The sequence below is a fragment of the Lissotriton vulgaris genome, chromosome 8, assembly GCF_964263255.1.
Source record: "Lissotriton vulgaris chromosome 8, aLisVul1.2, whole genome shotgun sequence".
NCBI classification, from domain to species: domain Eukaryota; kingdom Metazoa; phylum Chordata; class Amphibia; order Caudata; family Salamandridae; genus Lissotriton; species Lissotriton vulgaris.
Genome location: NC_141696.1, coordinates 90,212,155 through 90,224,498, shown reverse-complemented (window position 1 = coordinate 90,224,498; position 12,344 = coordinate 90,212,155).

The following is a 12,344-nucleotide window of genomic DNA, read 5'->3' as shown; positions in this document are numbered from 1 at the left end:
ATATATCTGTAACAGCGCTCCGGGTAGCGCCCCGGTTCGCGTACCTGACGCGTAACGGAACTTCGCGAAGCGAAGCTGATTGGCTCTCCGGTGTCTGTCAACATTCTAAACAGTCCGGAGCGGCCGCCATCTTGTCTCTTGGTAGGATCGAGAGACAAGAGGAGGCCAAAACAAAGGGGGAAATTAACATAAGGGGGCATAGTAGATCCTCCCTGACCCCCTAGGTTTGATGTGGAGGCTTTAAAAGGGCCCCGCGGGGCAAAAAATAAATAAAAAAAAATTGTTTTTTTGCGTGGGGAGCGCCCGGTACGCTTTTGTGCAATGGGCGGTGGTAATCTAAATGATGAGGGTGGTGTTACTAAGGCATTAAAACAAAAAACCACTGACATATAGTTCCCTTTTAAGGGTCAGATTAGGGGACATCAGTCGTCTTACCTGTCCTTTCTTTCTCAGCTAATTAAGTTCCAACATTTTACAGAAAGGAGAGGTAGTAATATGGCAAAATACGATCGTTTTGTTTCTATCAATTTGTTCAAACACTGTCGTGTCTAAAGCCAATTATACCTGTACCGGCGAGGTACAGTGTCGTCATTTATTCAAAAGGGAGCAAGGGAGCCCTCAGAGGGAGAGAGCGTCGTGCGCACCAAATAGGCTATTAGTACACGTACAACATAAAGAGAGAGAGAGAAAAACATGTATAATAATAGGTTATTCAGTGCACACACATATAGACAGTACGGGTCGGTTTCACGTATAAAACACAAGCTGAGGGAAAACATAAATTCTTAGTTTACGTACACACAAATACCAGACAGGGTGCGACATTACATACATCAAGTACGGAAACCTAAGACAAAACACAGAGCTATTTTGGGCAAAAGGACTTTTTCATGCGCGTTGCGTATTCTCAGTATTCCAATTCATTCATTTGGGGGTCGAGCTCTTTGTTCTCCTTCCTTCCTAATAGTAGACAATTTTTGTTGGTAACCTCGTTTTCGAAAACACTTACTCCTTTTTTAGTTGGTCGGACACTAGTCCAGTCGTGCTTATACTCACGGTGGGGCCTTCCAACATCTAGAAAATGATGATCCAAGCTGATGTAAAGGAGGGGTGTCAGTCGGACGTGCGATGGTACAATTCTGACTTTTCTACGAGGGTGGAAGAAGAAGGGGTAAATCTAAAACATAACAATATCCCTAATTTCTGGGCTGAGGGGGATCTTGGATGAACCCCAACCCGGGGTACTCTTAACTTCTCTTATTTAGTCAGCACATAAATTGACTTACTGGTGCGCATTATTTTGGGTGTACATTTGGGATATCGGTTGGGGTCGGGTTTGTCGTACTGAAATAACCCTTCAAGTTTCTGGTGTAGGCTACTCTCCCATTCACTAGCTCCAGAGAGAGTCGTTCCAAAGTCAGGAAAGTGCTATATTCTTTTTCGTCCTTCACATGCGGATACCATGTTCGGGCTTATTTTTCTCATTCCATTAACCGTTCGATCAACGCCTCAGTCATACAAAAAGCATTCTTTTATTGACCCAGTCGTGCGCCACACATACGCATTCATACCGTACAAATCAGGGCCCATGCGCACATTCATACCATACAATCTTTCACGCTCCCAGAGATAGCTCCCTCATATAATGTACCGTCTCACAGAGCTAGCCTATTTTTCCTCGCGTGGAACAGGGTGCGGTTTAGGTCTTCTCCATACTTCAGCTGAAATTCCAATGTAACCTGCAGAAAAAGAAAAGAGGGGGGGGCAGCGTTCAAAGCACATCAGCGTGCATAAACACGAAAATGTTTTTACCTACCACGTACTTGACTTATCTCTCTCAGTCCCTTGTGTCTCGGCAATGGTAGTCTGTTCATTACATAGATCGCCCGAGGGCGGTAGTACAGACCGCGCGTAAGAAAGGGTCAAAAGCCAGGGGTATAGGAGTATGTAACAAGCGAGCCATTTAATTGAAAAAACTAAACGTGACAAACGGTTGCAGGATCAGTGAAGGTTGATTTTATAATTGAAAGTATAACAGGATCAGTTACAATAAAATCGTCCCTACGCACACCATGGGCGAGTATCATGGGTAACATTACTTCGAAGCTTTAATAATACAATAATCAATAATGAAAAACCGACAACAATAGGGTTGTCCGTATGCCCAGTCAGTACCCTTCCCCGCCCGCCATGTGCACAAAGACCGCATACATCCCCCATAACGTCAAGGCTAAGTAACTAGAACGTCATAAGGAGTTGCAAGTCGCTCCCATACTGGCGCCATTTTCGTCGAGGCCAGGCAGGTCCTTTCAAGTGGTGTGGGACCTGCCTGGCTTGGGGAATCTTTCAAGTGATGTGACTGAGGAGCAAATTGTGGACCTCTTTAAAGACTTCAACCCACTAATGTCAAGAAATGTCAAAGCGGAATGAAATGCTTTGCATTTGTAGACTTCAGTTCGGCGAAGACCCAGCAGAATGTTATAAGTAAATGTCATGGCACGAAGTTCAGTGGGCGGTCTGTCATTGTGAAAGCCTCAATTAAGTTGAATGGCTGCAAGAGCCCCGATTACACCAGCAGCCCTGTTAATATGCCGATCTTGGAAAAAGTTCCTCTGTTGGATTGCAATGGCTGCAGTGATGGTCTTGGGAAACTGCTTCCGAAAACTCTAAAGGCCACGAAAGCTTGCTATGCTGTTCCTTTGGAAATGCGGTGCTGGGTGATGGAAGTTATTGAAGAGTTGGCAGTGGTGTTTTTTGTGGATTTTGGACGCTCTGCCACAGTCCTGGCTTCGTCATTACGAGCACTTGAAAACAAGACATTCTGGGCAATACCACCCTTGACGCAGCCCTTTATGCTACAAGATGGTGTCTTCCATTCAGAAAATATTGTTGGCAGCATTTTGAAAGGAAAGATAAACGGCCGTTCTCCTAGTGAGTCTCACATTCTTACATTTATGAAGAATGTTGAAGAGTAGTATGTTGAAAATCTGAAGCCATGTTCTACAAACTCTCAACCAGCCTTGGATGGAAAAATCCTGCAGAATGTACAAACTGAAAACCAGTTTTTGTCTGCATAGCATCAGCAGCAACACTTGAGTCAGCTTTGTGTCAAGACGATCTCACGCTTGGGCGTATCCGTTCCTTTTACCTGGGTGAGCCTGAGCCCAGATGTGTTTCATTGACAATAGTTACATGTGAAAAGCACATTTGTGTCACAGTGGGAATGTAGAAATTCCCGCCAGATTGAAGTTCTGCTTTCCGAAATGTGATGCATACCACTAATCCTGGAAAGCAATAAATTACATTAATTCCTGAAATTGTTTGATAATCACAAAATCCTTAGAAATGTCTTCAAACTATAGCAAATTCCCTATTTATATTCTTAATTTCTTGTAACTTCTACAGTCCAGAGTATAGTTCAATGTCTCCAATAACTAGCGGCAGGACCAGAATCCCTTTCTGCAGTTCAAAAAGTTCGTTAGCGCCAACAGAAAGAACAGGCAGCATGAACCATGACTCAAAGGCGAGGGAGGCAAAATCTTCCCTACCGGGTCACGCTGAGGTCCCACCGGAGCTGATCAAGTTGGCAGTCTACAGTGTCTCTTAGTAATTCGGACAAAAACTGGCGTCAGCATGAGAGCACTACCATCCTGTGACAATGTTGTGGCCACTTCCGGAGAGCGGGACAGCAGGCGTATCTCTCCGCCGATGCACTGAATCAGCCTCCCTCACGGCATCAGATGTGGATAAGGTGGCGGACACCCGTGGCAGCGGTATATCCATGGGGGATAGTCGAGCAACAGTGGCGGTTGCCCCCATCGGAAGCCCACGGGAGTCGAGGGCCAACGACTCTCGTAGAACCTTTAAAACTGAGAGGACGTCTTCAAGAGTGGGGCTCATGCCCGAGCAGGCAAGCATTTAAGTTCCAGGGTAGTCCAGAGCCGTTCTAGTGGACCAGGCCCAAATCCGGGGAGTCAGCCGCCATTTTGAGCGATCCGCAGCGACAGCCGCTCTTCACCCCGGCCACCGGAGCGGGTCCCCGGCCATCCAACCGAGTGGAACGCCAATGGCAGTCCTGGTGCAGCTGACCGGCGAGTGAAACGCTAAGGGTCGCCCTGCTGCAGCGGACCGGCGAGTGAAACGCTAAGGGTCGCCCTGCTGCAGCTGAGGAATCTCCACCTGGGGGTGAGGGGAGAGGGGGCTGTCCGCACCGTCTCTCCTGCGGGCGCCCCACAAGATGGCCGGGCCTACGACCCTGGGTTTGAGAGTCTCATGCTCGATCGATTGAGCTGGCTGGATCAGGCAACAAGAAGGTGGGGGGGGGCGGCATCAGCAAGGCATCCCCCCACACAACTTGCCGGACATCACCTGTGGATGTCCTGGGGACGGGCCTTGGCGCGTGGTGTCGCCCCGGGCTATTTGAACAACGGTCCTCCACCCCTAGGCCGCCACCTATGCTACCTCGCCGGCTGATGGCCTTTGTAGACTTTCTAAAGCCCAAATCCTACTAAAAGTAGCCCAAAGTAGCCCAACATTGCTACTTTAAGGAAGGAGGGACAGGAACAGCATCATGCATTTGGATCAATGTTGCAGCAGGCTGCCATGTAAATAGTTATTTAATAAAACGTTTTACCCTGTTACTTTGCTGGTGTGGTGTATATATTTATAATATTTGCATAGAGTTTGTCATTATTTTGGGCGGGGTGGGCGGCGGAGCCGAGCTGTCTTGCAGCCATCATGGCGTCGAGCTCGGTTCCTCTCACTAGTTTCATATTTCTCATGAGGGGTTGTTCCTAATGTTTCTATTTTAGCGAGGTCAAAAAGAGATCCCATCAGTGGCCTACTGATTTTGCTCGATTCCTTTTATTTTTTCTTACGATTTTTATGTTATAGTTTGATAGCACGATACAGCGGCTAGTCCGCATTATATATATATGTCCTTTTTATTAGGGGTGTCCTCCGGTGGAGTCGGATGATCTACCTCTAATAAACGGTCCGGGCTGAACCAACTACCAACAAACGGGGCAGAGATAGGCATGACAGGTTACAAAGGGGACAAAAGTCTGCACTACCTATCCTTCACTATCCGCAAAGACTAAACAGAGTATTGCGACTCTGTGCTTATTTGTGAATAGAGAATCACCCAAAGAGAACCAATTCCGAACGATCAATGTTCGGCCAAACAATCAATCAAATGAGGGATAAAAATAGGCACGACGGATTACAACGGGGGCTAAAGCCTGCGTTACCTATCCTTCACTATCTGCAAAGACTAAACAGAGTATTGCGACTCTGTGCTTGTTTCTAAATAGAGAATGATCCAAAGAGAACCAATTCCAAAACAGTAAATGCTTGGATAACAATCAATCAAATGGAGAGGGAAGCAGGCACGACAGATTACAACGGGGGCAAAGGCCTGCGTTACCTACCCTTCACTATCTGCAAAGAGAGAATACTCCTATTCTTCCCTGTTTGTAGACAGAGAATCTCTCAGAAACAATCAAATGAGTAATACTAGTATTTTCAAACAATCAAACAATCAATTCGCAATTTGTCGTGTTACACGACCTTACCCGGACCGTATGGACAGTTTCTCGTCTTCCGCTTCCAGCACCTGATCGTCCTCTATTCTCCGTAATTGCTGTGGCACTCCTGATGGTTCCCAGTCAGGACCGTAGATTACTCGAGAGAGAGGTCTGTTCGGAACCAGTGAAGTTCAGATGATCGGCTGCCAGACGAGGGTCTCTTGAGCAGGTGCACTTCCCGATCGTTGCAGTCGTTCACTCTGTCGTTGGGACCTCTCCCACTGGATCTACGTGTCACTGATGGGCCCCACGTTTGGGACGCCAATTGTAAAAAGGTAGGGCCGATGTTGACCAAGAACTTTCTATGGTTGCCCGGCTATAGTCGCTTCTCATACCATTCAATTTATCAATCAAAGAGGCAGGCGCTGGAGACTGGAAGGCAGGAAACAGGAGTTTAATCCGACGGAGCAGAACACGTCAAATCAGACAACAGGGTATCTTCTCGAGGTGCTCTCTCCGCATCTCTGAGGCCTGGCCTCCAATACACAAGTTTATGGCTTTATTACATTTGTGACATCCGTGGTATTGCTTTGAAGTACAAAAAGGCATCTTTGGAATCCCCGGTTCAGGCCCGTTCTCACAGATATCTACAGTAGAGGTCCCCTCCCAAATCTCAGCATGATGGCTATTGCGCAGCTGGACATTCCGCTGGGAACAGGAATGCGGGCGACCGGTCGGATCTAGGGGTGTGAAGGCATTGATTAATCCCCGCTCCTTTGATGTGAGGCGAGGTCCTACTGTAGGGGGCAATAAACTGCATCTGTTGGGCTAGGTGATGGCCTGGGATCAGGCCGGACAATCGGGCAGGGAGGAAGAGGTTATCAAAAAGGGCCTGTTCTATGAATGAGATGAAAGAGCGAGGGGGTTCAGCACGGGATGTGGCTCGGAGACAGGGTCGCGTTAGAGGTGCGTTTATGGCCCAAGCAGGAGAGACCGGGGGGTGTCGGGGCGCGGGGAATGCTTGTGAGGCCGGGGAGTGAGGGGGAGAGAGACGCGCAGGCTATTGGCAGTGGGCAGAGAGGCCATGACACACAAAATGGCTGTCACTTACGTGCATGATGTGGCCTAAAAGGGACAAGATGGCGTGGCCACTGTTTCGCGACTTTCACTTTACTTTCAACTGTGGCTGTGGTGAACATAAATGAACGCCGATTATGTATACCTAATTTTAGTCATTTTCCACAAAAATGGCTGTGTTTCCCTCTCTTTCTTTATATATATTCAGGTACATAACCAATCAAATGTCAGGTACAAAAAGTAGAAAATGAAAGTAACATTTTAATTGGTTGTCAATTCCAACACTTCAGATGTGTTTTGTGAAGTAATTTACCTCAGGGTATTTAGAGAGGTTTACAGGCTAAATGGCTAAATGGAATTCCAACCAAATTTGTGAAAATTGTAGGGATTGGTATGTAGTATGAGCTAATCTATATTTGGTGAAAGTGTCTCCAGTCATTTTTCTGTAAATTACTTTCCCACCTTTTTTAAGCGAGCGCTTCCCAGTGCGTGCCCCGGTACGCGAACCGGCAGCATTACGGGAGTCCTCCATTTTGTGTTTCGGTAGAATTGAGATACAAGATGGAGGGCAAATAATGTTCAGAATGGGTAGAAGGGGGCACGGTAGTCGTATCCTGACCCCCTAGGTTTTCTGAGGGTGGCTGAGGAGGCCCATATGTGCGAAAAAAACCATTTTTTTTTTAATTTTCGCGCGGTTAGCGTCCGGTGCGCGTACCGGGTAGCGCTCCGGAAAGCGTAAATTGTGAAAATTAGTAAAAAAAAAGTTACATTTAAAATTTGTTTATAGTGATCATAGTTAGGGTAGCTCTGAGAAGAGCTTTTGGGTCTGTGGTAGATTTAGGTACTTATAAGTAGGTACCAATACATAGTCTTAAATTCAGGATGAAAACTCTGTTCCCCTCATCTGAGAAGTGAACTCCATCTACTCTGTAGATATCTTGCATGTAGTAACGCAAGTTATTGTTGTAGATGCAGCCCATTCCATGGTCTCTCATGTAAGCTGAAACAGACTTATTTACATGCTTCCTCTATTTCTCAATTTGTGGACAAAATTCGTTGGACCACCTCCATTTCTGTCTTTGGCATATATTGGAATATACCAAGGCAGTTTGAGGAAAAAGTGCCATCAATTGCTCAAAAGTGTCCTTTAAAAGCATTTCCAGACCTACCCCAGTCAAAGTGCCCAAGTCATTTCCAGCACAGTGCACAATTAACAGGTCAGGTTTTGGCAAATGTAAAAAGGTTTTCACCAATGGTATCAATTGGTGACATCTTAATCCTCTGTGGCCAATCCATATGACGCATTACGCGACAACGCGATACGTCGCGCTTACGCGACACGTCACGATGTTGTTTTCTAACGTGGCAGTTACGCAAACGGAACGTTTACCGGTTCGCGGACCGAGGCGCGGAACTAAATTGAGCTAACGGGAAGCTGCCCGGTTCGCGGACCGGGAGCGAACCAAAAAAATTAATTAAAAAAAACGTTAACAAATTGTATTAAAAACATATAAAATATATTTTTCGATTTAAAGAAGAATACATTTTAAAGCTTTTGATATTTGCTATTAAAAAAACATTGAAATTCACTGAAAAAACCATAGGTTATAGACCATATATAGTTAGGAATTAGCATTTACAAAACCTTATTTTACTCACACAAAACCATTGAAATTCCATATATAGTTAGTGCACTAACTATATATCGCGCACCCGCAATCCACTGCTGATGATGTCACATATTACATCATTCATGACATGGTCAGTGACATCACTGATGACATCACTGATGACATCTCAAATGACATCACTGATGACATCACTGATGACATCTCATTTGACATCAATGGTCACATCACTGATGATATCATTCATGTGACAATACAATGCATCTCCTCACACTTTAATATAACCTCTGTTACACCCAGTGTTAAATACAGAATATAATTTTTTAAACCATTGACACACCAATACTAGTTACTACATACGCACTCACTGATTCCTATGTCTACACACACATTCACTCATTCACCCATACAATCATTCATACATACAATCACTCATCTTTACAACACTATCATATGCACTCATACACCTATACAGACACTCACACTCTGCCACTCATCCATGGAGTTACTCACACACCTAGTCAGTCCTGTAAAGAATCAATCACACTTCCATTTTCTAATCTATGCCGTTAAACATAGAGTACCTTACATTTTCAAACATATACTAACACATACTTACTCTCTTATACAATCATTGATACAAGTACACATTGATCTGCACAGAGTCACACATCTCCCAGCCAGCCACACACACACTCAGTCTCCCATACAAATACTTGGACAATCAATCAATAACCCATATAGTTACTCATATAGCTACTGATCAACACATGCAGCAGTTTACAGAACAACAGACATAATGATGCACAAATTAAGACAGTTTAGTCACTAACCCATGCACTCAGTGAGACACATTTAATCACTCACTCATACAGTCAGTCACGCACCTACTAAATCCTTCATCCAGACACTTATACATCTACTCATTCTTCAATATGTAAAACATATTTAAACTTTACAGAAACACACAGTCACTGGATGATGTCATCAGTGATGTCATCAGTGATGTCATTTGAGATGTCATCAGTGATGTCATCAGTGATGTCACTGACCATGTCATGAATGATGTAATATGTGACATCATCAGCAGTGGATTGCGGGTGCGCGATATATAGTTAGTGCAACTAACTATATATGGAATTTCAATGGTTTTGTGTGAGTAAAATAAGGTTTTGTAAATGCTAATTCCTAACTATATATGGTCTATAACCTATGGTTTTTTCAGTGAATATATATATATCGAAAGAAGCACCTCCGCTTTGCTGGGGGCCGCCGGTCCTGCAGGGCGGACTCAAACCAGTAACCGAGATCCTGGAAAAACTGCGGGTTCATCCACAAACACAAGAAGAGAGTCCCACAGTGACTGATGATGCAACTGACTTTATTCGTCAAATCGTGTGCAACCAATGCTCATAATCCTTACGCGTTTCGACGTCACCGACGTCTTGTTCGCAGGTGAGCAATAATTAAAACCCAGTGGTCACGTGCCTGTTCTGAATACTTCAGGCCCCAGAATGCACCAGCAAAGTCATTGGGGACAAACAAGTTGGTTCAATTAGTGCTTAATAGCGTTATTTCCATATTGTGGTAAAGTCCCATGTTGGTGACGGTCTTGGTGCTATTGCTTAGTGCCAGTAGTTGCCCCACGATGGTAAAATGAATGTCGCATCAGCACTGTTCCAAAGAGAGGTATCGCCCTCTCTTTTCACCCTTTCTCACTCGTCTTTGCCTCATTGCTGCGGGAAGTCTATTTGAGCTGGCAAACAAACGAGGAGCGGTCCATGCCCCCTCACTGAATATCGAAAGAAGCACCTCGCTTTGCTGGGGGGCGCCGGTCCTGCAGGGTGGACTCAAACCAGGAACGGAGATCCTGGAAAAACTGCGGGTTCAGCCACAAACACAAGAAGAGAGTCCCACAGTGACTGATGATGCAACTGACTTTATTCGTCAACTCATGTGCAACCAATGCTCATAATCCTTACGCATTTCGACGTCACCGACGTCTTGTTCGCAGGTGAGCAATAATTAAAACCCAGTGGTCACGTGCCTGTTCTGAATACTTCAGGCCCCAGAATGCACCAGCAAACTCATTGGGGACAAACAAGTTTGTTCAATTAGTGCTTAATAGCGTTATTTCCATATTGTGGTAAAGTCCCATGTTGGTGCCGTTCTTGTTGCTATTGCTTAGTGCCAGTAGTTGCCCCACGATGGTAAAATGAATATCTATCCATATATATATATATATATATATATTCACTGAAAAAACCATAGGTTATACACCATATATAGTTAGGAATTAGCATTTCCAAAACCTTATTTTACTCACACAAAACTATTGAAATTCGCATATATAGTTAGTTGCACTAACTATATATCGCGCACCCGCAATCCACTGCTGATCATGTCACATATTACATCATTGATGACATGGTCAGTGACATCACTGATGACATCACTGATGACATCTCAAATGACATCACTGATGACATCACTGATGACATCTCAAATGACATCACTGATGACATCACTGATAACAACATCCAGTGATTTTATGTTTCTGTAAAGTTTAAATATGTCTTACATATTGAAGAATGAGTGGATGTAGAAGTGTCTGGATGAAGGATTTAGTAGGTGCATGACTGACTGTATGAGTGAGTGATTAAATATGTCTCACTGAGTGCATGGGTTAGTGACTAAACTGTCTTAATTTGTGCATCATTATGTCTGTTGTTCTGTAAACTGCTGCATGTGTTGATCGGTAGCTATATGAGTAACTATATGGGTTATTGATTGGTTGCCCAAGTATTTGCATGGGAGACTGAGTGTGTGTGTTGGTGGTAGAGAGGTGTATGACTCTGTGCATAGATGTGTGAGCAGTTGATTCACTAGATGTATGGGTTCAAAAGTGCATGTGGAAACAGCTGTATGAGTGGTTGACTGTGTGCATGAGTGTATTGGTGAGTGAATGGATATCTCAGTGCTACATGTCAAAGTAAAGACATATGTAAAACACAGTATATGTGAGAGTTGACATATATAAATAACTGTGCATAAGAGCCAGTGAATGTGTGAGTGGCTGTATGGATCATTATGAAATTGTATGAGGGATTGTATAAGAGAGTAAATATGTGTTAGTATCTGTTTGAATAAGTAAGGTGTGTATAACTGTATAGTTGAGGAAATGGAGGTGTGATTGATTCTTTGCATGACTGACTAGGTGTGTGAGTAACTCCATGGATGAGTGACAGTCTGTGAGTGTCTGTTTACACTGAGTGTATATAAGGTTATATTAGAGTCTGAAGAGGTTCATCGTATTATCACATGAATGATGTCATCAGTGATGTGATCAGTAATGTCAAATGAGATGTCATCAGTGATGTCATCAGTGATGTCATTTGAGATGTCATCAGTGATGTCATCAGTGATGTCATTTGAGATGTCATCAGTGATGTCATCAGTGATGTCACTGACCATGTCATGAATGATGTAATATGTGACATGATCAGCAGTGGATTGCGGGTGCGCGATATATAGTTAGTGCAACTAACTATATATGCGAATTTCAATGGTTTAAAATAAGGTTTTGTAAATGCTAATTCCTAACTATATATGGTGTATAACCTATGGTTTTTTCAGTGAATTTTCAAGGTTTTGTAAATGCTAATTCCTAACTATATATGGTCTATAACCTATGGTTTTTTCAGTGAATTTCAATGGTTTTTTAATAGCAAATATCAAAAGCTGTAAAATGTATTCTTCTTTTAAAGGAAAAATATATTTTATATGTTTTTACTATAATTTTTTTATGTATATATTTTTTTTTATTATTTTTTTTTGTTTCGCTACCGGTCCGCGCACCGGCTAGCTTCCCGTTAGCTCAATTTGGTGCCGCGACCCGGTCCGCGAACCGGTAAACGTTCCGTTAACGCAACTGCCGCATTAGAAAACAACATCGTGAAGCGTCGCGTAAGCGCGACGTGTCGCGTTGCCGCGTAATGCGTCTTATGACGCGCCGCGTTAGCGCACCCGGAAGTGCTCCGGAGCGCGAACTGAGGCGCGAAGCGCAGCACTCCGGAAGCGCTTCGGGTGCGTAGCGGGACGCGTAACGTAAGCG